General features: G+C 41.4%; 1 long non-coding RNA gene across 1 annotated transcript; it reads right to left on the reverse strand.

The window, feature by feature from the left end:
• Positions 1 to 21,239: 21,239 nt before the first annotated feature.
• LOC134471704 (uncharacterized) lies at positions 21,240 to 27,812 on the reverse strand. The gene is made up of 4 exons (XR_010041290.1): positions 27,763 to 27,812; positions 25,528 to 25,612; positions 24,384 to 24,420; positions 21,240 to 21,710 (listed from the first exon to the last, which is right to left on the reverse strand). It is a non-coding gene; the product is annotated as an uncharacterized LOC134471704 (long non-coding RNA).
• Between the last annotated feature and the right edge of the window lie 133 nt (positions 27,813 to 27,945).

The raw sequence follows: 27,945 nt of genomic DNA on the forward strand, positions 1-27,945 counted from the left end.
TAAAGAAGAAAAGGCTACAGCTAACACTACACTAAATCGGAGATTCTGAATGATTTCTCCTGAACTACAAAGCAAGCAAGGATGTTTGCTTTCACTACCCTTATTCAACATACAGCTGCAAGTTCAACCTAACTTAGTAGGACAAAAGAGGAAATGAAAGGCATACAGATCAGAAAACAGAGTGAAAAAAATCACTATTTTTATATAAAATACTTGTCTGTGTAGAAGAAGTCAAGCAGTCATTTTAAAACAACTGGTGGAACTAAAAAGTGTGCTTGGCAAATATGTAAGATATAAGGTAACCTTGAAATTAAAATGCACTCATACGTCTATGCACCAGCAATGAATACAGAGACCAAAATTTAAAAATACAATGCCACTGCAAAGTACTTAAAAGCAAACTGTATTTAGGTGTAAGACTGACAAAAATGCATAGGAGTTCTACGCTGAACACTAAAAATTGCTCCAGAAGTAAATTTAAAACATGTTATAAATAAATAGATATACTTCGTTCTCAAATTGGGAGGTTTAACACAGAAAAATCATTTATTGATAAATTGCTGTACTGAGGTAATGTGATTCTTGTCCAAATCAAAGGAAGGGTCTTTTTTATTATTAACTTAGATGAGAGTTTTCCAACGTTTGTAAGAAAAGGCACAGAAACAAAAATTGCTGGAATAATTTTGAAAAATTAGGATAAGTGGGAGGAATTATTCTACCAATTTTTTTGTGTTTTTGAGACAAGGTCTTGCTAGGTAGTTGAGGCTGGCCTTGGGCTCGCTTTATATCCAGGCTGATCTCAAATTTGCAACAATTCTCCTGCCTCAGCTTCCCTATTGTTAGGATTTGAGAAGTGTGCCACCACACCCAGCTATTCTACCAGTTTTTGAGACGTATCAGTTCACCTGCTGCAGGTGAAGACTGCGTGGTACTGGCAGGGTGACAGACACAGTCAATGGAAGCAAGCGACACCCCTACATCAATCCACACAAATGCAGCCGGTACACTTTTGACAAAGGTACAAGTGCAATTTAATGAAAGAAAACTGTTTTCTCAACAAATGATCATAGAGCAATTGGATATCCATAGGCAACATAAAAGAGACTCAATCTAATTTCACAGTTTAGGAAAACATTAAAACTCAAATAAATCAAAAAGTTAAACTTGTATATACCACAGGATTAAAAAGCATTTAAGGGTAAATGGAAAAATATTCTGCATCTAAGATTCAGAAAACACCTCCTAAAATATTATTTATATAAAGAAAACTTAATAAATTAGTCTACATCACAATTAATACACTTTTCTCTGTAAAAAATCATGTTAAAAGGAAGAAGGAATAAACTTCATAGTGGGAAAAACATATCAAAAATCAAATAATCCAGCAAAAGTCTAATACTTGAGTATACAAAGAACACTCAGAGAACATACAAGTAACAAGTGAGTTAAAAAAATAAAAAGTACAAAGGGTTGGAGATGTAGCTCAGCAGCACAAGCACCTGCCTGGCAAGCATAAGGTCCTGAGTTCAACTCTTGATACAAAAAAAGTAGAAAATGGACAAAAGACATGAATGGGAATTTTTCTGAAAAGGGTACAAAACTGGGAAATCTGTATATGAAAAGATGTTTAACCTAGTCAGCTATTGGGAAACTGCAAGTGAAAACCACAATGTGGTACCACTAAACAACTACCAAGTTAGTTAAAATGGTGAAGTACTACTGACTTCACATGTTGGCAAATACCTGGACACACTGCAGCAATCCTATCTGCTGGAGTCAGAACCAGTCTGGAAAAGAGTTTGACACTTCTCAAAAATCTGCTGTAAAGTTTAATTTGAAATTAATTGTTAAGTAACAAAACAAATTATGGAACAATATACTTAATTTGGTCCTACCTTAGAGAAACAGTACATGAAAATAAGATTTGTATTATCAGGACACTTATGTTTGTATTTGCTTAGAAAATTTTGTTATGTGCATGCACCAACTCTGCAAGATGAATACAATTATTATATACTGTAAACATGTATCAACATAATTTTATAAACAGAAATTTTGTGCATAGAGTGTGCATGAAAACTGCACATAGGAGTAATATTTTCATTACAGAATAAGAGGAGACAGTAAGGAAAGTAGTTTCTCCAGATGTGGCCAGGCAGACTGCACAGCAGCACTGCCACACAGAACATTCTGTGTGATGGAACTATTTTATTCGTCACTGTCCTGGAAGCTGGTCACTAGTCACCTGTGACTATGGGACACCAGAATTTTAGCCACTGTAACAGAGGATGGATTGCAGTCCAACAGATTTTAACTTAAAATAACCATACCTGGAGGTTAGCAAACTTAGTAGATATCAGTTCTAAAATCAAAATGCACGGATGCACATCCTGTGTCTTGCACTCTTGAATTATTAAAACATGAATATGTTCCTGAACCCATGATTTCTTCACCTGTGGAATTGGGGTGGCAAGCAATTTCTACTACCAAGGTGGGCATGTAATGTACTCAAACTATGTATCAAAATGGGTACCATAATGATTTCATCTTTTATTTAATTTGTTGTATATAGAATTTTTCACAATACATGTCTATGTCCTTGATATGGGCAGAAAAATGACAGACTCCAAAAAATTTTAAAAAGCTCTTTATTAGCTTAGCTCAGTGGCTACATTGTCACCAACAGCTGTCAGGAAAGTGTGCTCCTGAGCCAGGGGCTGCAGGGAGTTATAAAGTAACAAGCTGCAAGGGGTGGGGTCAGAGTCTTAGGATCAGTTTGTCCAGATAAAAGTTAATTTGGTTTACTTTTACTGGAACCAGGGAGGCAGGGAGGCCATTACCTGGTGGGTATGTTACAAGGTTGCAACTTGATTGGCAATTACACAAGTTTTACAGGAAGAGAACAAGTTATAATACTTACAGCACATTTTGGGTTTTTAGGTTATAACATTCTCCACTGCTTTGGTTCACTGAGTCAAATCTTTGACACTGCTACATACTCATCTGTAGGTAACTGGTTATATCCTTCTGGTCTAAGTATAAACATTTTAACAGTTTGAACTCTGTCTTGGATGTGATTTAGAGGGCACTTTATAATGTGTGGCCCAATGGTTACAGCAAGTAAAAAGAGAACTATTGGTCCTATTAGAGCGGAGAGTGGGGTAGCCAGCCAAGGGGACAGTGAGAACAGATTTTGAAGCCAATTCCAATCATGTTGTCATTGCTGCTCTCACACATGGAGTCTCTTTTTTAAGCTTGTTTATGTTATCTTGTATGATTCCAGAGTGATTGGTGTAGAAACTGCAAGCCTCTCCTAAGGCTACGCATAAATAACTTCTTTTTTTTCATGATAACACGTCTAGGCCCCTATGGTTTTGGAAACTCATTTCTGTTAGACCCTAGGAATTCTTCTTATGCCAGATCTTTGTCTGTTAGGGCACTTACTTCTTGGTACCTTCAGTCACCAATTATTAAGCTTGTAGCTCCCAATGCTGTGGCTCCAGAGAGATCTAGTTCCATCAAAACTGGTATTAACATAGGGACTGCTTGAGCTGTCCTAAAGAGGTCAGATTCTAAAATTAAGTGTTTTTTTTTTTTCACTAATTCTGGAATACCAGAAACTTGGGGAAATACATGTGCAAGAAAACATAGCTCAGTATGCCTAGTAAATATATCAAGCATGACACAAGGAGTTAAACCTGAAGTACAAGCAAACCAAGATCCTGTAGGGCTTCCAGGTGTTGACTCGGCACCTAAGAGACATTAGTTATTACAATAGAGTCAAAACATAGGTTTGCATAGCAACTAGAGTCGAGGTTATTGGCATTAGATCTGACACAAGTTCTATTATTACCTTGAGTATTTTTTAAAGGTAAGGATGGGCGGGATTATGGCTAGCTAACAAAGCAAACTGTGTATGACAAGAAGATTATCAACAGCATTTTGACAATTAAATTTAAGGGTATTCTCAGTCCGAGTAACAGTCCACTTATCTGTATCCTGGGTATCTGAAGGGAGGACCTTGACGTGGGAGTGATGTATCCAGTCAGGTTTTCCTGCTACTTTGACAGTCGTAGGGGTTCTGAGGACAACAGTGTACGGCCTAGTCCAGCAAAGTTCAAGAGAAGAGTTGCAGGAACAACACCTAAATAGAACTTGATCTTCTGGATTAGCAACAAGAGGAGTTTCTGATGTGGGCAGAGATTTGGCTTGGTGGTCTCAGAAGAACTGGTGGATGGAAGGTAGCACAGGTTGAAGAGCCTGTAGGGACTGAATCAAACTGTGGTTAGCAGTCTCTGCCAAATGAGCACTATTAAGGTGGGAGACGAGGGCTGGCAGTCACCCATAGACTGCCTGAAAAGGGATTATTTTAATCATATATGGAGTACAACATGCATGCAGGAGGGCAAAAGGAAGGAGACTCACCCAGTTTTTGCCAGACTCTAAAGTCAATTTGCTAAGCAGCTCTTTCAGAGTTTGGTTCATCCTTTCAACTTGACCTGAACCTGGGGATGGTAAGCAGAGTGAAATTTCCAATCAATCTGTGATAACTGAGGAACTTTATTAGTGATGGAAGCTATGAAAGCCAGGCCATTGTCAGACCCCATAGATAAAGAAAGGCCAAATCTAGGAATTATTTATTATAGAAGCTTTTTGACAATTGAGGCTGATTTGGGTCTTTGTCGGATATCCCTCAGTCCAACCGGTGAAAGTATCCATCAAAACCAGCAAATATTTATGTCCATGTAGGCCTGGTTTTCCCATGTCTGTGCAGTCAGTTTTCCAGTGTTCTCCTGGAAACCGCTTCCCTGACACTGAATTTCCTCTGAGATAGCGTTGAATTTGGTATTTACTTGTAGACATTGTGGGCCTCTGTGACTGACTTTCTTTGCTAATTGAGTCAGCTTAGGAATGAAGTACCTGTTCCGAAGCAACTCAGCCAGTTTTGAGCCTTCTAGGTTTGAGGCCTGGTGGACTTGAAGAATCAAGTCTCTTCCTAAGGCAGCAAGTATTAAATTTGTCTGTCTGGCAATTGAAACCAGTTTTGGGGGGCTCTGTTTTGCTCTCAGTTGTCTATCCAGCTCCTGATCTGATTTGGAATATACCAATTGGGGCAAACAAGGGGGTGGCAGAACTGGCAGCAAATAGGCATTAGGCTGTCCTATTGAAGTTGGATCTTTTCCCGTTTGGTGGCTCCTGTAATGCACCACTGTCATAGATTTGGGGAGTCAGACATCAGTTAACAAGTCCAGGATAAAAAGAGTGTTCTTAATCTTTGAAGCAGTAGAGGTTAGGAGCCCTCCTCTCTTGGTAGATTGCCCCATGTACATGGATGGTAGCAGAAGCCTATTGGCTATGTAGATAGTTGCTCTTAGATCCTAAGCCAAATTTAGGGCCTCTGTGAGGGCAATGATTTCAGCCTTTGGAGCAGAGGTGCCTTGATCCAGGGGTTGGGCCCAAGTTACTTGTGTTTTAGTGGTTAAGGCCGGCCCTGGCTCCTGTTTACCTTCACAGAGGAAGCTGCTACTGTCGGTGAAATATTCAGTGTCTGCATTCTGTAACTGAAGATCAGTTAGGTCTTGACGAAGACTGGCAGTGGTAGAGAGCAAGTCCATGCAATCGAGGATGGGTACCTGTGTGTCATCATCTGGCAGCAGAGTTGCTGGGTTTAAGACAGTAGTCTCCTTGAATTCAGTAATGTCAGAGTTAAGCAAGAGGGCCTGGTATTGTAGAATCCTCGTGTTTGAGAGCCATTTGTCAGGTGGGGCCCTGAGGAGAGTTTCAATTGCATGAGGAGCCAGATCTGTGAGTTTTGGTCCAAAAGTTAATTTACTTGCCTCTTTTCTTATCAAGGCAGTAGCTGCAATGTCTCCAAGGCAGTTCGGCCAGTGGAAGACACTGGGTCCAGCCTTTTTCAGAGATATGCACTGGGTGGCGCCATGATTCCAACATCTGAGTCAGTATCCTCTTTGCTATCCCATGCAATGAACAGCAGAAAGGGTTTGCTCAAATCTGGTAGAGCCAATGCTGGAGCTTGGGCAAGGGCCAATTTCAGTTTTTGGAACACTTGACTTTCCCTCTCAGTCCAAACAGGTGGATGAGAAGCTACTCCCCAGATGCAGCCCAGAGGGGTTGTGTTCAGAAGATGGAAAGGTATTGAAAGGGTGGCGCTCAGAATGTAGTGCCCTTCCTTGCCACATGGGCACTTGCCCTCAACTTCTATACAGCTCTCTTGCTGGGTGTGTGTCCTCACTTCAGGGAAGGTGCAGGATGAAATTCTTGTTCACCAGCAGAGTGCACCCCACTCAGTCTCAAGGAATGAAGTGGCGAGGGTGAGGAGGGTGCAGCATGTGGTTTTAGGGCCCCCATTGGCAACAAGAAGCCAAAACCAGAAGCCAGCATGACCTCAACTGAAGGACAAAAGAAGACGCTCCCAAATCTAGGCAGGCACAGCACCTACCAAAGAGACTCAGGGAAGATGCCAGTCCTTGGAGCCCATACTGCCCACCTTTACAGGATGACCCCAGTCCCTATCCAGCAGGCTGTATGATTGGAGAACCAGTGTGTTCACATCAGAGAGGCCTCCAGTAAAGGCCAATTGAAAGATTGACAGACAACGCCCCAATTAGGCTACAGGAAAGGAATCTGGGTTCCAGCCCGCCATTCCTCCCTGCAGTGGGAAAGTGAAGAGAACAGTACTGAGAGAACATTTAGGAATTTTTTTTTAAAGTGGAAACCAAAAACTGAACTCAGGACCCTGCCCTTGCCAGGTAGGAGCTTGTGCTACTGAGCTCTATCCTCAGCCCCTGATCCTGCATCTGGAGACAAGCATGCCCAATGTGGCCAGGAGTAAAACTCCATGAAGCTGAACCTGCAACTCTAAAATAAAAAGCAGCCTAAGGAACCAGGAATACCCATGAGTCTCCATTCAGACCACAGATGAAAAGAGCAGAAAGGGCAACTTGCAGATGATGTGCTCCCCAGGAAGGCAAGGCCAAGGAGCCCAGGGCATCTGCAAAATGTGTGTGCAAAACCGGCCCACAGTGTCATGTCGTGGACAACCAAGCCAATGCAGAGTGCTCAGTGCAGAGTAATTCTCTAGTCCTTTCACAGCTTTTAGACCATGACAGAATTCACAGGCCCAAACCCTGAATCAGTATGTCACAAGATAATTGACGCTCACCAACAGCAACACCCTGCATGCAACTTCTTTGCCAACAGGACTGGGTCACAGGGGCTAAGCTGTGTCGAGAGCCTGCAAGGCCTTTGTAGACCCTGCCATGCTGTCCTCTGGAAAGAGACAGCAACAAACTTGGAGAAGCCAACCTGGTTTCCTGACAGCAGCAATACGCCTGTGCTCCTATTCCCTAGTAGCTCAGAAACAGCGCTTCCTCTGAGAAGCCTGTGGGACTGTGGCCATGACAGCACCAAGTTTAGATGCTTATGTACAGTGACTTTAGTAGAGGTGTTTACCTAGGCCACTGGGCCAGACTACATGGCTGTGGCTGTGCTCAAGGAGGGCAGCATGATGCTCCATGTGTGGATGAAGAGAGCAAGAAGAAGAGATCACCTTGGTGATGGGAGGAACCCAGAGGAGGCACTCTAAGCCTAGAAATTGTGCCATGAAGGGCACCTGAATGCTAGTAGACCCCAGGAGTGACACTCACTGAACAATTCTAGGAACATGTTATGCGTCAATTCTTGACCTAAGTAGTGTGTTCCATTGCAGTAACCACCTGCATGTGATGCGTGCAGAAGACTGGAGCAGCTCAAGGAACAGAAGCCAGACAGCCTCAAGTACAGAGTCTTTTTCTTTGGCCCATAATGCATGCATGCTTGCATTCTTGGCAGCCAGCAAGGCCAAGGTCCGTGCCTGCATCCTCACATCATGGAGGCCCCATCAAGGAGACACTTTGTGCCTGGCTGCCTGAGGCGTCTCACAAACAGAAGAAACTTATCCATAGCATGCCATGTAATTTCAGTTCATATAGTCCTCTGGATGGCTTATTCTGCACTAAGAGATGGTAGTTACCAAATCCAATGAGCAGAAGGATCCCGAGGAGCAAAAAGCTTCCCTCCAAGGGGAAGTCCACATGGTAAAGTGGAAGCGGCTTCACCAACACAAAGGTGCTGCAAAGCCATCCGTGGTGCAACCTTCAACACAACCAATGGCCCAGGTGCAAGGTACCCTGTCAACATCTCTTCCTTCTGCAAATTAGCACTAACAATGACCAGTTCCTAGGATGGGAAACACCTCTATAGGTGACAGGCATGGGACAAGACCAGGCACTGTCACACAATACACAGCCAAGGCAGAATGACATAGTCCGCTACCCAAGGCTCAGCCTTCCCAGGGTAGTTTTCTTCTGAGGGCAAAACCCAGGCTACAGAACAGCTGCAGGGTCCATGCAGGACAAAAGGAGTCAGAGACAAATGCCAACAGGACCCTGAATGACATGCAAAAGAAGGGTAGGACTTCCAAATAGGGTTGTGCCAGCTCAGCAAAGTCCACTATTGAGCAGGAAATCTATGGTTTGTCCCCCTCTCCCCGTTAATGCTACCCGGGGTTTGGGGGACAGTGCACAAACCCTGAAATTGTCAGTCTTTTTCCAATAGGACCCGAGGAGTGGCTTCCTCTCTTTCCAATTTGGTTTTTAAGCTGGGGTAATCCTTTTTCCAATGGTCCAATTCCTTGCAATATGCACACTGATTCTTGTCTAGCAGAGTCTTTTTTAGTTGATCTTTTCTCCTTTTGCTTTGACTATGTCTTTTGCTAGTACAGGCAACATCTTGGTTAATTTTTTCTGTGGGTCTTCCCTGTTGTCAAACCTTTTGGGCTATCTGTATTAACTGACCTATCATCATCCCTTCAAAACCATCTAATTTTTGCAACTTTCATTTAATATCAGGAGCCAACTGAAAGATGAATGCTATGTTAATGCATTGATTATTCTCTGGTGCCTCTAGGTCTATAGGTGTATATATAAGATAGGCCTCTAGGAGGGGCTGAAGGAAAACCAATGGAGACTCAGAAGCCAATTGTCTTCCCTTAGTTACTTTTGATAGATTAGTCAGCTTTCTGGCAGCAGCTCAGAGGGACTTAAGAAGAGTCTGATGGTATGGACTGAGAGCCTCCTTACCTCCATCTGTGTTGAGGTCCCAGTTGGGCAGGTCAAAGGGAAACAGCATTGCACCTCATTAGATCTGAAGTGGGTTCCCAGTTAGTGTTGAGGACAGACAGATCCACGGGCCAAGGTGCGGAGTTGCTCATGTTCCTCAGATGTCAAGAGAGTCTGCAAAAGCTGTTGGCAGTCATCCCAGGTCAGCTGATGGATGAGAATGCCAAATCCTAACCATTAGACCACTTGATCAGGATGCATGGCAGGCTAATGAGAGGGTCTGAACATAACTTGATGGACCTGTTGAGAGACTTGTAAGTTGAAGGCCACTGAACATCATAGGAAGGCCATTTGAATTCACAGAAAGTTCTCAGCCTTTTAGGGTAGACAGGATCTCTGTATCTGGCAGCTTGATCCCTAAAATCCTTTAAATGATTAAGTATGAGTTGCCAGGGTGATAAAGGGGAGGAAGCTGTCTGGTCCATAATAGTAGACCCATGAGACAAGGGGTGCAAGAAGTGAACAAAGACAAGATGGCAGAAGCCTGCCTCACGGACAATGACAAGATGGCAGAAGCCTGCCACATGGACAAAGAACTATCCAAAAAGCTATAACAACTGGAAACGGTTCTCAACTTTGCAATCAGGAGCTGCTTAAAATCACCAGGTAGCCATTGTCCTGCTTGCTAATCATAGAACTGTCTCAGGAATTTGAAATAACCAATTTGTTAGCTGCAGTCTAGCCTAGGAAGAGCATGCTTTTCAACTGAGAAACCCAAATAGCCCCACAAATATCATCTTATTTAGTTAACTCAATCAGCTAAAAACACCTCTAGGAGACAGCTTATATATTATGTCTGGCTCAAATCATAAGAGCTCTCAGCAACAAAAGATGAATCGGGACTAGAACAGGAAGATGAAAGTGTTGGGGAACTAAGGAAGATCTCGGCGAGGTCTCGCCTAAGTGGGAGCAGTCTGTAAACTTGATTCCCCAAACGTGCACTCCCCAAACATGCACCCAATGAAGGCTGGTCCCTCCTTCAGATGGCAGGAATCTACCCTAATTTGGCAATATATCACCTCAAATATGAGCAAGTCTGAAAACTTGACTCCCCAAGTCATAGTAAGGAGAAAGATCATGGAGCAAAATGAAAATAATAAGTACTAGTGAGTAGAAGGCAACCAAGTTCAAAAAGATCCTGATATCATCTGAAGAGTAGAAGGGGGTGTGTGTAAAATCCCATAAAAGTTGGAGTCCCGGACGAGCCCCCAAATAACATGGGCAGAAAAATGGCGGACTTCAAAAAATTTTAAAAAGCATGTTGTTAGCTGAGCTCAGCAGCTACATTGTCCCCAACAGCATTCAGGAAAGTGCATGCCTGAGCCAGGGACTGCAGGAAGTTATAAAGTAGCAAGCTGCAAGTGGAGGGGTCTGGGAGTTAGAATCAGTTTGTCCCAATAAAAGGAACCAGGGAGATGGAACAAGCAGTTACAGAAACCAGGGAGGCAGTGAGGGGTTACATGGTGGGTATTTTTTTTTTTTTTGTTATTTATTTATTTATTTATTTATTTATTTATTTTTTTGAGATGGGGACTTGGTATGCAGTTCAGGCTGGACTTGAGCTCACTTTGTAGCCCAGGCTGGTCTCCAATTTGCAACAATCCTCCTGCCTCAGCCTCCTGAGTGCTGGGATTACAGGCATGAGCCACCATGCCCAGCCATGGTGGGTATGTTAAAAGATTGTAACTTAACTGGCAATGACACAAGTTTTAAAAGAAGAAAACAAGTTATATTAAGTATAGCAGGTTTTGGTTTTTTGAGCTTATAGTAATTCTGTGATTTTTACAAAATATATACAACTGTTCAGGAAGTTAAATCTTCACCAGCTTTAGTGAAGTTTTGTTTTATGAACACAAAATAATTCAGTTTGAGCCTCATGGTCCTCTTTACCCATTCAGTCAGCTGACATTATTAGATCACCAGGATACAAATTCAGAAATGGCAGGGTTGAGAGCTCCTCAGAAGTTTGAGGATGCCTTCACTTCAGCCCAGTTAACCTTCAGAGTTCTGCTGGGAATCAGCCAGGAGGTGTTTCTCAATGGCTCTGAGGGTCTCCCAGGGCCCCTCCTCATTTCCTTGAGCTGTTTCCCTTATCCTCTCACAGACCTGAGCTACTCAACCTTTCAGAGCTGCCACCATCCTCTATCTTCATGGAGCTTTGAGTCTGGTAGAGAGAGAAATTATCAAATTAAATTTCATGATGAAAGCTATGAATAAAACCAGAAGTACTTTTTAGAGGCTCATGGAAAATTTGTCACAGATAATTTTTGGTCAAAGCAACCTCTGACCATGAATGTATCACCTTGCCTGGGTCCCAGGCTGTTCAGAGAGTTGACTAAACAACATGTTTGAGGGTGTAGGTGAGGGTGTCCCCAGAGGATGAGATTGGCACTTGAAGTGGAGAACTGAGTAAAGCAGGGGCACTGGATCCTCGGAAAACCTGTAAGCACTTGGATAGAACATAAAGGCAAAGGAAGACTTGCGGAGCTCTGCCTGACCACTTTAAACACCAGTCACCCGGTTCAGTGGTCACAGAGCTCAGGTCTTCGGAACAGACTCCACTCTGTATCAGCAGCTGCCCAGCACACAGGCTCTCAAACTGCACCACCAGTGTTCCTGGGTCCCCGGCACATAGACAGCTTCCTGAAAGATTCTCAGCCCCCACAGTTTTCTGAGACAATAGTTTATGCTAATCTTTTCACAGAGAGATGGAGAGATGGATAATAGACAGGCAGACAGACAGATATTTTCCTTTGGTTCTGTTTCTCCAGAGAACCTGGAGTAGGACAGTGAAACTTAAGATGAGTTATATGAGGAGTCAGTCATACAGGGAACTAAATTCATGGTCTCCAAGATGCAGGGAGCAGCATGTACAAAAGCAGTAAAATCCTATGATTTCCTAAAGATATAAAGGCCACTGTGATCAGAAAGCAGTGAGGAGAGGGAAATGGTGTGTGTCAGAATGGAAGAGCTGCTGGACCAGTGCTAGAGAACCAGAACCAGAGGAAATCATAGAGGGTGTATTGTAAGCACTGTGTCTATGTAGATGACACATTACAATTTATATATTCAGATGACTACGTTGCATTTTGGGAGTGTAACAATAATGTCCTATAGTTCATTCAGGCCTTCAGTTGTTGGCAGTGCTAAACACAAGATAAAGCCCTCTTTAAAGGGCTATTCCAGTTTATTGTCCTCTCAAACCACAATGCATAACTCAAAGAGCTTAAAACCACAGTGTGTTACTGTCTGCTAAGCTCCTGTGGACTGGCTGGGCTCTGCTGGGAGGTTTTCACTTGGGATCACTCATGTGGTTATAGTCTCTGGGTGGCTGGGCCTAAGGTCATCTGAAGGCTCCACTAGGATGCATGTCCAAGTCAGCAGCCTCCCATGGCTGACAGTTGAGGCTGCCTTTAGGCTGATAGCTAGTGAGTCAGCTACAGAATCTTCCAGGCCTCTTCATCTGGCTTGGCTGCTCTCACGATGGCAGAGGGTTCTGAATAAGAGCACCCAAAGGGGTGTCAGAGTGTTAAGAACAAGCATTTCAAGAGGCCAGAGAGAAAGCTGCAAGGCTCCCTAGGACTGAGCTGCTACAACAGGACTGAGCTGCTACAACATCCCCTCTGCTACACTGTTTTGCTCACGTATTGCTAATGCTCACCCAGACTCAAGATGAGAAGAATTAGACTTTGCTGTTAATGACAGGACACTCCATGAGATATTCAACCCTGGTCACAAACACCATAAACACGGCCAATTTAAACCACACACCTTTCTATCTCACATCATCCATGGGATAAGAAAGTATGCAAGGAGAAGCTTGGCCACATCTGCATTAGGGTCTTTGCAAACCAGTCATCAGGTATGAGTCAGCGCTGGGGTCCTATGCAGAGGTGCAGGTGGAAAAGCCTGCACCGCTCATTCTCATGACACATGGCAGACTTAAGCTCCTGTGGTCTGTCAGGCTGCAGGACTGGGACTCTGACTGGCTGTCATCCTGACACTAGCCTCAGGTCCCTGCCATGTCATGTCCCTATCTGATGGCTGACATTCGCCCCAGCCAGAAAGGGAGAGACTCAAAGGAAACCGGTTAGCAAGACGACAGTTCTATCTCATTTGCTAAACTCTCCTGGTTAAAAGCAAGTCACTGGGCTGGTGCTTGCTCCTAACTAGGTGTTTCTACAGGGTTTCAGTACCAGGTGATTGGGTCACTGGGAGCCACCTGAGTCTGCCCCTCCAAGTTCCAATAAAGGGGGGTCCATTTTTAATCTGCCCCACAGATTTTAAGGCAAAGATTAAACGGAACTGACAAATATCTCTACATTCAAAAATAATTCCTGAACGTCAATAATGCACTACCGAGGCATCATAGTAGCCCCAAGAAGCAAGACAACAAATAAAATCTAGTTAATGTCCTCCAAAAAGTCATATATGAAATGGAGAGACAGACATACAAAAACTATGTTTTGAAAAAAGAAAAAGTAAACATATACAACATATAGAATGGCACAAGAGGACAATATAGAGAAAACAGTCAAGGAAATATGAGGTCTACACAGGGTACAGAGAAATAAAGTGAGATCATGAAACAAACATGGTTGGCCAGGAGTCATACCACACGGTGTGATCCCAGCACTTAGGAGACTGAGGCAGGAGGATCTTAAGTTTGAGGCCACCCTGGGCTACATAGCGAGTTCAGGATAGCCTGTACCATGTAGCCAGATCATGTATTTTAAAAAAAAGACATAAACAAGGTTATGCTAGGCAGAGAAAGTAGCATACACAAAGCAGCAAGAGTGAGAAAGAGCACTATGTTTCTAGAGAATGATGAGTCTTGTGCACCACTGGGAAAAGAAAACAGGGAGGACAAGGAGTGGACAGTACCCAGCAGAGGTATCATGGGGCCACATTAACATGCATCAGTACTGTAGGGGACAAAAAGAGGAATCTGCAACAAGAGGGATGGACATCTGACACACTGTGCACTTCCAGCCATCTCTGCTGTGGTTGCTTGGGGATGGACAGGAGGAAATTGAGGAAGAGGAAGGGAGACCTGGGAACTGCACTGAAATAATCCTGCATGGCGTGAAGCAGGGCGTGACCGGGGATGGATTCAAGACAGTAAGAACACGTAAACAATAGCCTTCGTGGACTGCTTTAGGGGAGGGAGAAAGAGGTTTGGGTAAGATTGAAACAGGAGAGGAGCATGAAGAGTGCAGATGCATTTTGTTTACTTCTTGCGTAGAGTCTTGGGGATGTTTAATTTGTTTTACTTAGCTTTATTCTCCCTTTGAGCTAGGGTCTCACTGTGTAGTCTAGGCTGGCATTTAACTCACAGTTATTCTGGCTCAGCCTCCTGAGTAATGAGATTGCAGGTGTGCCTCTCTCTCCCCCGTGCATGTACTCTTTGGACATGATACTTTTCGGGGGACTGTCACTAAAAGACATTAAGCTCAGATCTGGAGAATTAACAATCACTTGCCCTGTAGAATACCCAAGAAAATCAACCAATCAGCAGTTCACAAGTGGATTTGAAGCTCACAACACAGACTTTGCTTTCACAGAGATTTGGGGCTTGTCCAATGAAGTGGGGGTTATGTTATTCAATTGGGTTTTAACCACAACCCTACAAATAAGTTTGCAAAATTAGGTAACACAGTATTTTCTCCCTTTTGGTAAGTGGTCTATCCAACTTCCTTCATGTATCCTTTAACAAAAAAAAGCTGTAGGTTTTGACAAAGCCCCCTGCTTAATTATTTGTATTAAAGTTGTTCATGCTTTTCATATTATAGCTAAGAACCACTGTCTAAATCAAGGTATTGAAATTTATATTTGTGTTTTACCTCACTTAAGATCTAGAAAATTCCTTCCATGCCAACTGCACAAGAAAGGTTTGTTAAATGTTGAGTGAAAGATCAGGGAGATAGAAAAGTCAATGTGAATTTGTGTTCTTAAAAAGAATGAATATAGACAGGAATTTCCTCAACTGGATTTTCAAAATCTACTACCAAACATACAGCTAAAACCAAACTTCATGGTAAGAAAGTCTCCAACAAGATGAGAAAACAGGCATGCATCTCCCCCTCACATCCTTCGTTTTTGACATCATAGTGATGCCTAAATAATGTAACTGAGATGAAAAAGTTTACAAATTGTTTAGAACGAAATAAAATATTCACATATATGATGGGTGCAGAAAATCTTAAAAATACATAAAAAATACACTCCTACTGGAATTGAGAAATAATTACAGCTAAGCTTCAGGACTTATAATTAATAATTAAGTCTAGTCTCTTCCTATAAACCTGTGATGAAAAGTTGGAATGTGATGCAACAACTAAACATTTATTAAAATTAAACAATAAATAAAAAGATTTTCCATGTTCATTGAAGACAGCACTGAAAAGACAACTGCTCTTCCCAAACTTATCTATGGATTGAATGAAATTCTCATCAATGTTCCAGGAAGCTATTCTGTGGAAATTGAGAACATGATCCTAAAGTGCATATGGAGAAACAGAAGATCCAGAGTAGCAAACCTAAGATTGAGAGGACAGAACAAATTCTGAGGACTGAAACTACCCAAACATAAGGCTTGCAGAAATGCCACAATAATCAAGATAGTGTGTTATACCCACAATCACAGAGATAATTGTAACAAAATAAAAATCCCATAAATGTACCTATAATAACACAGTTAAATCATCTTTGACAGAAAACCAAAAGTAATGGAGAAAAGAGTCTTAGTAAATGGAATCACATTAACTGGACTTGTGCATGTGAAAAAAAGTGCAAGTAGACACAACTCTGCACTCTTCACAATTAAAACAAATCAGACTCCTACATGTAAAACCCCAAACTATTAAACTCTTAAAAGACCACAGGAAAAAAAATGACTCTGAGTTGTCAATGCGTTTTTTAGCTAGCATGTTTAAAGCATAATTTTCAAAAGAAAAAGTAGTAAGTTGGAATTCATTAAACTTTAACACTGTCAAGAAAACGAAAAGACACAGCCAGGCTCGAAGGAAATACACGCAGTAGATGGGGTAGGCAAGTATGAGCCCGGACTCTTCTATAGAGGGCACAATTCACCTGGCCAGCAGCTCTCAGGACTGCCCCCCCCCCCAAACACTTCCGGGAAAGGTGCAGGTCTCACAGGAAGCGGGACTTCCGGGCGCATGGAAAATACTTCCGGGTGAAGTGAAAGTCTCCTGGGCCTACATGGAGCCCAAAACAGAGTTCGCGAATCCTACAGACCAGACACTGGCTTTGTGTGGCCTGTTCTGGGCAGAGGACATGCTGTCCTTGGAGGACTTGGGGCACCATCCTGACAGCGGCCCGGGATCTCTGCCAGCTGCGGCCAGCCAGGCGAGCTAATCTCAACAGAGCTCTCCAAGACTTTCCAGAACTTTCTCATGCACGCACCTCCATAATAGCGCTGTGCAGCTGGGTCCCAGCACCAGGCGCAGCCTCACTGTTTCTCCTTGCAGGACTCCTGCCGCACTGCAGAACCCAGCACTAAACTCTAAGGAAAAGTGGTGTCCTTCTGTGTGTGGAAGGTGCTGTCTTTAAATCCTGCCTCCTGAGGCTCCTCCAGTGGAGAAATTATCACCTGAAGTTCACGACCTGGATGGCAGGAGGAGCAGAGCAAGAAGGGAGGGTTCCCACTCCATTCCCAATTCTGGTGGCCTGCTGCTTCTTTTTAACTGAGGGCTGCTGGGTGAAGTTGAAAGACGGATTGTACTGTGAATAGCAAATGCTGCCTGAAGAAAGCCTGTCTCTGTGCAGATGTTTAATTTTAATGGACAGTGACAAATACACCATGCGAATCTCTTAATCTTGGAATGGATGTTGATCAGCTCCCTCCTCCTGTGTGATGGAACCACCCATACACTCAGATCATTGTGATGTTTTGTATGGCTGTAGACTTTGGCAACATGTAAGTACTGTGTATAGCAAATTTTTATGAAAATGGAATCAAATTTATTCAATTTTACTACTGAAATTTGAAACTTAAAATGTATAAATGAAAACGATGAAAAGAATGTACTCTCTTCATGGATTATAGTAGGTGAATGTGACATTTATTATGAACATATATGGCCTGCAAAAATGTAATGAGCAACTCCTATGACTGGATTTTTTAAGTTGCTGTGTTCCTAACTGAGATACATTTCCATTTTTACAGGTTCAACATTTAAAATCTTGTAATGTCCTTTTGTTAGATAATAGTAGAGTAAAATTCAGTTTTCAGTATTCCTCAGTCAGTAAAAATCTCCATTATTTTCACTATGAGATTGCTAAATTAAAAATATATGCATACATGGTTTAGAATGAAATTTGGTAGTTCTTATCAAAATAGGAAATTGAAAGGTAAAAACTGTAGTTTGTCTTATGCTGTGTATTCCATGTCTAACTTGAAAACCATATTGTAAGGCAGTTGACTTTTTTGGTATGGCTTTCATCTAAAATCAAGTTTGTCAAAGGTTCTGACTAGTCTATTTATAATTGTAAACAAAAATTATTAAACATGTTAATAATTAAATTTGAGTGCACTCTGATTATAAAGAAATTGTCTTACGTATATTTGTGGTATGTCTGTCTGTCTAATTGTAAACTAGTGTTTTACTGAGCTCAACAAAGTTTCATTTCCTTTGCATCCCTAGATTTTTGAAACATTTGTCAGTAATTTAAATTGGGTTATAGGTAAATGTCATTAATATGAATGCTTTCACCCAGGTTGCCAATGGCTCAGTGATAATAAGATTGGTTTTATAGATGTAATACATATTGTTGTGTGTACAATAACTTTGAAATTTTTCAATGGTCAAAAAATAATGTGTTAAGTGTTATAATCAGATTCTCATAGATCAAAATTTTGTTAAGATGATGAAATAAAAATCCATTAGTCTGTAGAGACTGCTGGACAGGACTTCCTTTGCTGAATAAGGAAGCAGCTGACTGGAAATAATTCTCAGTCCTTGTTCATTAATGGAGGCCATGGTAGTCTCCATAACATTATGGAAGACACCATGATAAATGTAAAATACATTGCTTTGATAGATTTACTTTGGTCATTGCCAACAGTTTAAGTCTGTATGGGCAATACAATAAAATTTTCTCATTACGAGTTGTATTTGGTATACAATTAAATTAAGAAACCAAAGGTTTTATATGATTATCACTATTCTTTGTTGCTAATTGCATTCTGTTCTAAATATACTCATGCTTTCCAGATGTACATGTCTTCCAGAATGTATAACTGGGATTTTATATGGTGATAAAGATTTTCTTTCAGATTTGGACATCTGCCTTCCTCTTGTGCTACAACTGCTTATGATAGCAGGTCCTGTGCAAGCAGCAAGAGGTCACTTGTCAAATGATACTTTTTAAAAACAAAGCTTTTGTGATGTGCAATATATATATATATATATATATATATATATATATATATTCCACTATACATAGAGATGCTGAGTAGTCCAGACAATGTCATTCAACTACATTGCATTAAAGGAGAGAAAATTAGATAAAAGCTTTTTATATACTAGATAGAGGCCTCTGGGGCCTCCAGCAGTGACCATGCCTCTGCTGGATTGAGCTGCCTCTCCCACACAATGGGTCTGGGTTCAGGGAGAAGGCACTGCCTACCCTTCCTTTTATTTTTTTTTAAGCTTCTCTGCTCTCCCTGTGGGCCTCACTTCTTCCTTGGCATCTTTCCTGTGTCCAGAGGACCAACCCACGTCCCTCCTTATTCTTTTTCACAATGTTATATTCTTTCTCTGCTGCTGCCCCTTCTGCCATCTTCCCAGAAGACTATGTGCTGTCACTGAAACAAACACAAGTGATCAGTCTCCTGTGTCACTAAATAATCTATTTGAACAAGAAGCCAACTTATGTAATCTGGGTTTAGTTTCAAACATTTCCATAAGCTTTAAAATATTTACTTTGCCCTTTACTATTACTCAACTAGCTTTATAGTACCTAAATGTAAAAGTTTTAGACAGTCTAAACAGCCACAGCAAGTCGTGCACGTCACCCATTTTAAAAATATGCAATAAAAATGATTAAGTGTTTTGAAAATGCGCTGAACTTCTCTATGACTCCCCCACTATTTCATCTTGGAGTTACAGGTATGAAAACAATGCTCCTAGCCACCACACGACCCAGTGTACAAATGTACAAATTTTTTCTACTCAAACTCTTTTTTTTCCAGAAGACTTTAATTAAAAATAGGTGCTTGCAGGGCTGGGGATTTAGCTCAGCGGCATAAGCGCCTGCCTTGTAAGCAGCCAGTCATGAGTTCGATCCCTGGTACCGATAAAAACGAAAAAGACCAAAAAAAAAAAAAAAATAGGTGCTTGCTTTGTACCCAGGGTGGTTTTGAACTCGGGGCTATCCTCAAGGTTTACCCTCCCAAGTGCCGGCATTGCAGTTCTATGAGTCTTCCTTCGGGTGCCAAGACACAGCACCGTGGCTGCCAGGATTTACTGTTCTTCCCCTCTCCTCTCCCATCTGCCCTCTGCCAAGGCACCTGGCTCTTTGTTAGCTGTAAATGAACTTAGCAGTGTCACTGAAGCATGGGAAGGTGCTGAGACATTAGTATGGGGGATATAGGGCTGGTTTAGCCTTTAACACGCTAAAGGGGTTGGCTTTCTAAAAGTGGGTTCTTTCCTCTAGCAGATGTGTTCCTAGAGCCTTTTCCACCAGCCCCTGCTTTCCCAGTTCCCCTCTCTCCAACCTCACCTCCCTGTCTCTCTGCTCTCGCCAAGGCCCTGGAACACGGTTTTGCTCTCAATACTTAAGCTTCTTCTTGACCTGGCAGGTAGAAAATGTTCAGCAAATGTTCACGTGGTGCCACTTACACATCCTTTTTTGCCTTCATCTCAAATGTCAGTTCTTTCCCAGAAGCAGGCCCGAAAAACATGCTAAAGCCTGAAGAGTTCCTGTGTCTCGGGTCACAGATAGAGCTGATGTTACCCCTCAGGGGACACTGGCATTTGTCACACAGGAAGATCTTACTGGCACCTAGTTGGTACAGACCTGGGATGACACCCAACAGCTGACAATGAATGGGACATTCCCTAAACAGCGTTTCCAACCACAAACTCCACAGCCCAGAAACCAGGCTCTTTGACAATACTATCTTTTGTTCATTGGTGCCAGAATAATGGGCATTTGTTTGTTTGCTCGGTTTAGTACAAAAAAATCAAACTCAGTGCCTCACACTAGATAACCTACATTGTTAGCTTCTTTTTTTCCATTTTGGTTTTGAGTCCAAGTCTCACAATGTCAAGTGTGAAATCCACACTTTGCAGGGTGTTGAAATGAAAGGTATGAGGCACTGTGCCCACCTCTGTCCCCAGCACCAAGATTCCGGCAGCTAGTGGGCAATCAGTAAATTCTCATATAATTTGGCTGCATCCTCGGAGTCCATAGCAGGATGAGGATGCAGAGCTGTAGCTAACCGATGAACTTCCAAAAAATGACAAGTCAGGTTTCAAAATATAAAAATTTTTGTCATACAACTGGTATGAACTGCTCATTTAATGTACTCACAAAATTATTTCATGTTTGAATGAATGGTTTTTCTGTTTCTTACACATGTACAAAATTTCATAAATTGAAATAAACTATCTTAAATGTGGCAGCACATGTCCTGGTTCCTCCCATTTTCCCTCATTCATTGCTTCCTTGCCTCACTCTGAAACTTATTTCAAGAGCCTGGCAGTTTGTAGTGCCATGGCACAGGGCTGGTATCACACACAGCGTAAGTGTGATGAGCCACGTGACAAGTGCTTGTCTTCCCTGGTGCCTGCGTGGTTCCTACTCAGCACTGTAACTTCATCTGACAGCTGAAACAACCACTGGTCCAAAGATCACACAGAGCCAGGAGTAAACATCTATACCTATAACAACAAAAGTGGACTCTCTTCTGCTTCCTCATAAGAGAAGCAAAAATCTGCATATTCACATGATTTACTCTTACAAACATATGAAACTTCCCATTTGGAGTTATAAAAGCAACCAGTAATCACAAAAGACACCAAAAGCCTCAAATTGGATATTTTGCTTTTTAAAGCTTACTGCTTTTGACAGTTGTGTTGGGCTCATTTATTGTGTTACCCTGATTACTTTCTTTGATGGATAAAAGAATCTTGGAGTCTAAAGAAAAGACGAAACTGTGAGGTATTCATGCTTGACAGAAAACTCTGCAGTGCCTGGAGAGACCAGGCCAGTCTCAGCATAAAGATCAGGACTATAGTAACAATGAATTTGAGAACATAAGGCTTTGGCCCCAAGAGTTACTCTATCCAACAGCACTGATTCATTGGAAATGCGGATATAAGTTATGCAGAAAAATGATCCAGGAATCCAAAGGGTTGAACGTAGTGATGCATGATCAGTGTCCTCTGCAGTCACCTGTCATAATCTGTGACTCAAAGTTTACTCTCGATGACACAGGCTTTGTTTTCTGCTGGATCTTGCTCTTCTAAAACTTGATATTGAGGATGAGTCTCCCAAACCTTGCTGCAGAAAGAGATGTAGAATAGCATGAATAAGAGCAAAACAGATAACTTCTATAGCACAAGCAGGGCTTGTATTCGTGAGCCAGCAAAACTGGCTCTCTGTGATCTTTGGGAGCTCTGATCACACAAAGAAAAAAATACATTTTTGAAGAGATATATAGCTCACTGGCACAGTGTCTGCCTTGCAAGCACAAGGTCCTGAGTTTGATTCCCCAAAAAATAAAAAATGCCTTTTGTTGGTGTGAAAAGTGTAGTCCTTGGTATTATACCACAGCAATGTCTGATTTAATATGCAAATAGACTGAGTGTGGTGGGAAACCCGTGTAACGCCAGTTACTCTGAGGCTGAGGCAGGAGTATCACAAACTGAAGCCTAGTGTGGATAACTTGGTGACTTTGTAAGACCTTGTCTAAAAATGGAGGGGGCGGGTGGATATAGAACACTATCAATGTCCTGAGCTCAATCTTTAGGACAAAAAAAAATAGTGTCCTTTAGGACACTTGTATAATAGAATACATAAGTGAAAACACACGTGTTTGGTATCAAACTGAGTTACTCAGTTTTCAAATGTCGCTAAGACATGCATAACTGAGCTTTGCACAACTGTGAATTCTGAGACTTTAGAAAAGGTTATTAGTTAGTGGTTTACATCTTTTAAGATAAATATAGAGCAGAAGAGTGTCGCAGGGAGCCAAAGAGTACTGTTCACAGTATTGTAGTGGATCACGGTGCCCAAAACCTTGCTGTGTTTTATGGTTGAGTCTCCAAAGCTTGGGACAGTAAACATTTAAAACACTAATATTAATAAACAACACTGATGGTGAAAGTATTCTCTTTTTAGAGAGAGCTTTGGTACTTCCTGCACCTGCATTTCTGTCTTTGGAGATGCCCAGTGAAAGTGCTTGGAGATTTCATGGTACTTTCCTGGTATTTGGGGTCCTGCCTGAGGACCACAGAAATCAAGGAGGGGCCCATCACAGAAGAAAGTGGACTGATCTTCAACTCATGTCTGGTGCTGTGATGTGGCTGGAATTTTGTGCTTTGTCTAGTACTGACTGTTGCTACTGTGGAAATGTAGAACTTGAGTGTTTGATCAGACATGGACAAGGAATGTCCTGTCACCCACTAGATTAAAAAAACTTACAGACAAGGTATCTCTTATGATCCTAGGTCAATAACCCATGTGATACACAGTTCAAATCTCAAATGAGTCAGTGTGTACAACTGCCAAAAATTAAGTATCATCAGGAGAATGTTCATTATATGTTAAGCTGGGATTCTCTTTTGTTTTTGTACATTACATTTTCTGCAGTAATTAGGCAGTAATAATAATGAGACTCCAAAAAGATAGTGAACGATGCAAGATTAGAAATCATATTACTCAAAGAATGCTGTGGTCCATCACTTTCCACCTATGTGGAGCATTTCCTTTTCATGTCCAGAGCAGTTAATGAAAAATATTTACAAGCATGTGTTCCTGAGGCTTAGTTCTTTATGAACTGTGTAGTTGGATGTAGTGTGTTGGACAATGTTCAAGGCATGTCCTATGGATTGGCCCATGGAACACAAAACAGGCAGACCTTCAAAGAGACATCCACAGAGGATGAGTGGGAGTCACAAAGAGGGGCCTAGTGGCATTGATTTTGAATTTAAAAAAAAAGATTTTGTGTGTAGTCAATCTGAGCCAAATAAAGCAGGACAGTTTGTTTTCTAATGGGACAGATAATCAACTGCATGGAATAGATGCAATCTAAGAGATTAAGCTGAAATTGAAAGATACAATAAGTGTTTAAAAAGCTGGATCATCATTCGAAAGAGTAGAGTGAGCTGGCTCTGGGGCAGCGTGGAGTGGAGGAGCCTGCATGAGTGGGAGCCCTGGCCCTGCCTCACAGCCTCTGCACTTCCTGCCCCTTCAGCCAGGAATGAGCTTCCTTCAAAACTCCTCCAGGAAGCTCAAATAGCCTGCTTCCTGTTCTGTGTTTCTCATGGTATAGATAAGAAACAATTACAGGGACCTTGTTGCTTTGCTTATGTGTTTTATGGGTTGTTTTGGTTTGTTTTGTTTTCTTTATACTGTCAATCAAACAACAGACCTGCTGCCTGCCAGGCAATTGCTTATGACGTTGAGATAAATCCGTGGCATCATGTTTTCTCTTTCTCAAATCAGATTCCAATGAAATAGATACTCAATAAACAATAAAAGAAAGTACTAAAGAAAATGTTTTAAAAAACCAAAAATAATTCGTGCAATATACAGCACTGTAGTTCTTTTACTACAGACATCAGGAAAAGCTCCTTCTGTGCCAGTTTTGTCACAACTGGAGGGAAATACACTCAAGGCATTGCAAGGAAGTTTACAATAAAGGTATACAAACAGCAAAACTTTGAAGATTCAAAGGAGATAATGTGCCAGAGGTGGTGGCACAGGCCTGTAATCTCAGACCTCTAGGCTGAGGCAGGAGGATGGCTGCAGGTTGAGGCAAGCCTGGGCTACAAAGGAAATTCAAGTCAAGTCTGAACTACATAGTGAAACCCTGGCTCAGGGAAAAAAAATTTAAAAACACAAAGCAAAGAAGGGGTATTTCAGGAGAAAAAGAACAACTAAGCATAACTTCTTTTGATTTTTACGAGCAGAAGAACATCAAAACTATTGTCACAAATCTTTCAAACTTACCTTAGTGTCTTCAGCTTCACTCTGCTGTTGAAGTAGTCTAGGTGGCCATGGAGGAAACCAGAAAGAAGTGGACAGGAATATTAAACATGTCAGCAAAAACGTTCAGGAAAACTGCTTCCAAACAAGTATACTGTTTCTGTTGTCATTTGCACCCTCCCCTGGTAACTCCAGCTTGATTCTTCCCCAGAAACGCATTTGAGTCCACAGAAACATAAACCAGCTCTTTAGTGCTCACTGTCTTGTTTCCATTACTGTTGGGTACATTCCCCACGTAGCCTGCCTTGTTACAGTGAAATTTTTAAATTGCCTTTATCTAATGCACCGGAAAATTTCAGTTTTCCTAAGTGGCTGCTAGAGGTCAGTTATAACCAAAGTCTATCCCAGGCTACCTGAGACAGAAGGCACCATGCTAAAGTTCGTGCATCTGCCAAAGACCTTTCATACTGTAGTCAAATTTTTATATTATCAGTAATCTCTCCACTGAAAAAGAAGATAAAAACTCTTTTGGTTGAAGAATGGAGCATATCTGAGGAACTTTACCCAATGTCTAAATAATCATTATATGACTAAGCAAATTCTTAGTAATTAAGTGAAATCTTTCTCAGATTTGACAAGCATATTCAGCTTTCTGATTTTTGCCCAGACACTTGTAATACATCAGCACGGAGTCCATATACTGTGTCTTACAAAAAGGTGATGCAGGTTCTTTTCCTGCAAGTAGAGAAACACACATTGTACACACACACACACACACACACACACACCTGGCAGAAAGAGGGGCGCTCATCCTAGGATGGCTGTCTCTTGAAGACCTACACTGTAGTGTTAATACTATTTGGACAGTGTCCCCTCCAGTGTCTCATTTGTCTCTTGCTAAATAAGTGTTTTAACATATCTCACACAACTTAGGGCTGCCGTGCATCTCCTGTACACCATAAGTCATTCAGTACGTTATAGGTACCAACACAGCCACCAAGAAATAGATGTTGCTACCAGGCACACTTGACAGATGAGGCCTTGGGGACAGGGAAAGTCACGTGAAACCAAAATGAACCACCACATGGAGTTACAGTATTTGACTGCAGGCACCTGGCTGCAGATCCCTTGCTGTATTCCCTTGAAGAACAACCTTGAAATGACTTACTTGTGATAATGATGACAACCACAATACCTAACAAAGCCAAGGTAATAGCAAGGATTCCCATATAGACTTCTTCAGGGAGAAACACCTGGTGTGGAAACATCAATGAGTTTAAAAAGCAGCTACCTAGAGTTATAAACACAAAATATTTCCTTGAATGCATCAAACCCATGCAATTATTCTATTGGTCCTCAGCTACTTAGAGGCCAAAGCACAAATGACATTAAAGCTAGACCACATGATCTGAGGATATAAACACAAAGAAATTAAGAATTTTTAATGCAAAGTGTTTTTTTATGGATGGAAATGATTAATTTGCTCGACACAGTATTTACATAGATGTATACTTAGGTAAAATAAAAACTATACACACACTAGCCTGTATGTAATCTATATAAATTACATATGTTTTAAAACCAGTAGGTTATTTGTGTAAGCGTATCATCTTTCTTAAGAATTTGGTTCCTGAATGTATCGATTTGGTTGGCTGTCATCTGCATGTGCTTACTTATTGATTTGGTCTTTGATCTAGTGCTTGGTTTTTAAAATGTAATATACATTGAGTATGCCTGGAATACTACCATAATCCCAACACTTCAATGTAGGAGGATCAAAAGTTCAAACCTATGGTGACTCAGTCCTTCCCATGTCACTAAGTGTAGGAAGTAACTACATGCTTGCTGGCAATATTTATTTGTGCCTAATTGACTAAATAATAATCCCTTACTAGTGAGGATTTACCTGTTACAACACATTCATCATGAATTGTAATAATGAGTGTTCTTTCTCATATATCTTCACAATCAATTCTCTTAAGGTAAAGAGAAGAAGTTAACCCACTGGGTCAAAATATGTGCTCTAATTTACTCAGTGTATCTGGGAGACATCTGCAGACTGAAGGCTCAAACGGTTCATGTTTTTTTATCTTTACCCATCCTGAACGTGCTTCTAAATTGTTTTTATTTGCTGCTAACCATAAATCTGTTCTGCAAGTAACTGAGGTGAAGAACACCATTGCCATTTTTAACCTAAATTTAAATCTGCTCAATTAGCAACACAATAATCATTTAAAACATGGTAGTTCTGATATTAGCCAGCATATAAAATTTTGTGCCTACCTATCAGCTCACCCAGGGCCCATGTGGTAAACGCAGTGTGTGTGTCTGTGTGTGGAGTACTGGGATGGAATCCAGGGCCTTTGCATGTAGCATGTAGCTACATCTTCAGCCCACTTTTCTTTTTTTTTTTCAATTTAGAGACAGGTCTTGCTAAACTAATCAGAATGAGCTTGAACTCACAATCCTCCTGCCTCAATCTCTCATAGTGCCAGCAGTTCCTGATATCACCCCTGAGGTGGTATTGTTATTGTCACCACAGACACAGCATGGGGCCACCTTGCCCTGCACTAAAGAGTTCCACTCTGAAATTCCTGAATTTCTCTTTCAAGGACAAACTTTGTGCTAATTTGTCTTTAACTTATGTTACTTGCACCTACTGAAACAAAGATAGTTTCCCACTGAAATTCCCCCCAAAAAACAAAGATGTTACTAAAACATTTTCCAATTGTTTGTAAAGATAACTGCTTAAGAGTATCACATGACTGGGATTCCTTAGCCTTTCCTCGAGCTCAAATGTACAAGAAGTTTAGAATCGCAGTGTTTGAAGACCTTACTACCTTAATCAGCAATCAAGTGGGAAGTTTTATGTATACTGACCACAGAATTTCTACACAGAATAGTCACTGATTAAGAAAAAGATATTTTGCCCTGCTCTCATGTAAGAACTCTTTCCCTTACATTCTATTTTTGTTGGGACAGCCCCATTCCATCCCATTGAGTCAAAGATGTTATATCTCTAATGATAATTTCAGGGCTCCTTAGAATTATGTTAATTTGATCTCTCTGAATTAAGTCATCATTTCTTTCCAATTTTTGTCCATGGAAAGATCTGTGTAGTGTATGAGTGTGTCTGTGGTGTGTGTGTGGGGGGGGGGGTGGGGAGGTTGGGTGCATACACGCGTGCTATTTCATTACTTATGAAGCACTTCTAACAAACTAGCCCCCCTACAGGAACTTTTCAAACTCAAACATTCCACTTCATACTCTATTTCTTTCTTTCTTTCTTCCTTTCTTTCTTTCTTTTAGGAGAAAAAATTCAGAAATAGGCTTTGCATTCAACTTGATTCTAAGAAGAATTACAAGTGTATGCTGCTAATAAAATAGGAAGGAATATGCTTACATTTCGATTATTCAGTCCACCTGCAGACTGTGTCACTGCGCCATTCCCATCTGCTCAAAAGAAAAATTATTTAGAGCCACAAAAAATTTTGGATTTTCATTGCAGGCACTAAATATATTCACACTGTCTTCTGGTGATGAGACATGGGATAATAATAATATGAGAGGGTGCTCTAGAGATTGC

Source organism: Cavia porcellus, unplaced genomic scaffold (assembly GCF_034190915.1).
Source record: "Cavia porcellus strain 051 isolate PalLab524CR breed Dunkin Hartley unplaced genomic scaffold, mCavPor4.1 scaffold_19, whole genome shotgun sequence".
NCBI lineage: Eukaryota > Metazoa > Chordata > Mammalia > Rodentia > Caviidae > Cavia > Cavia porcellus.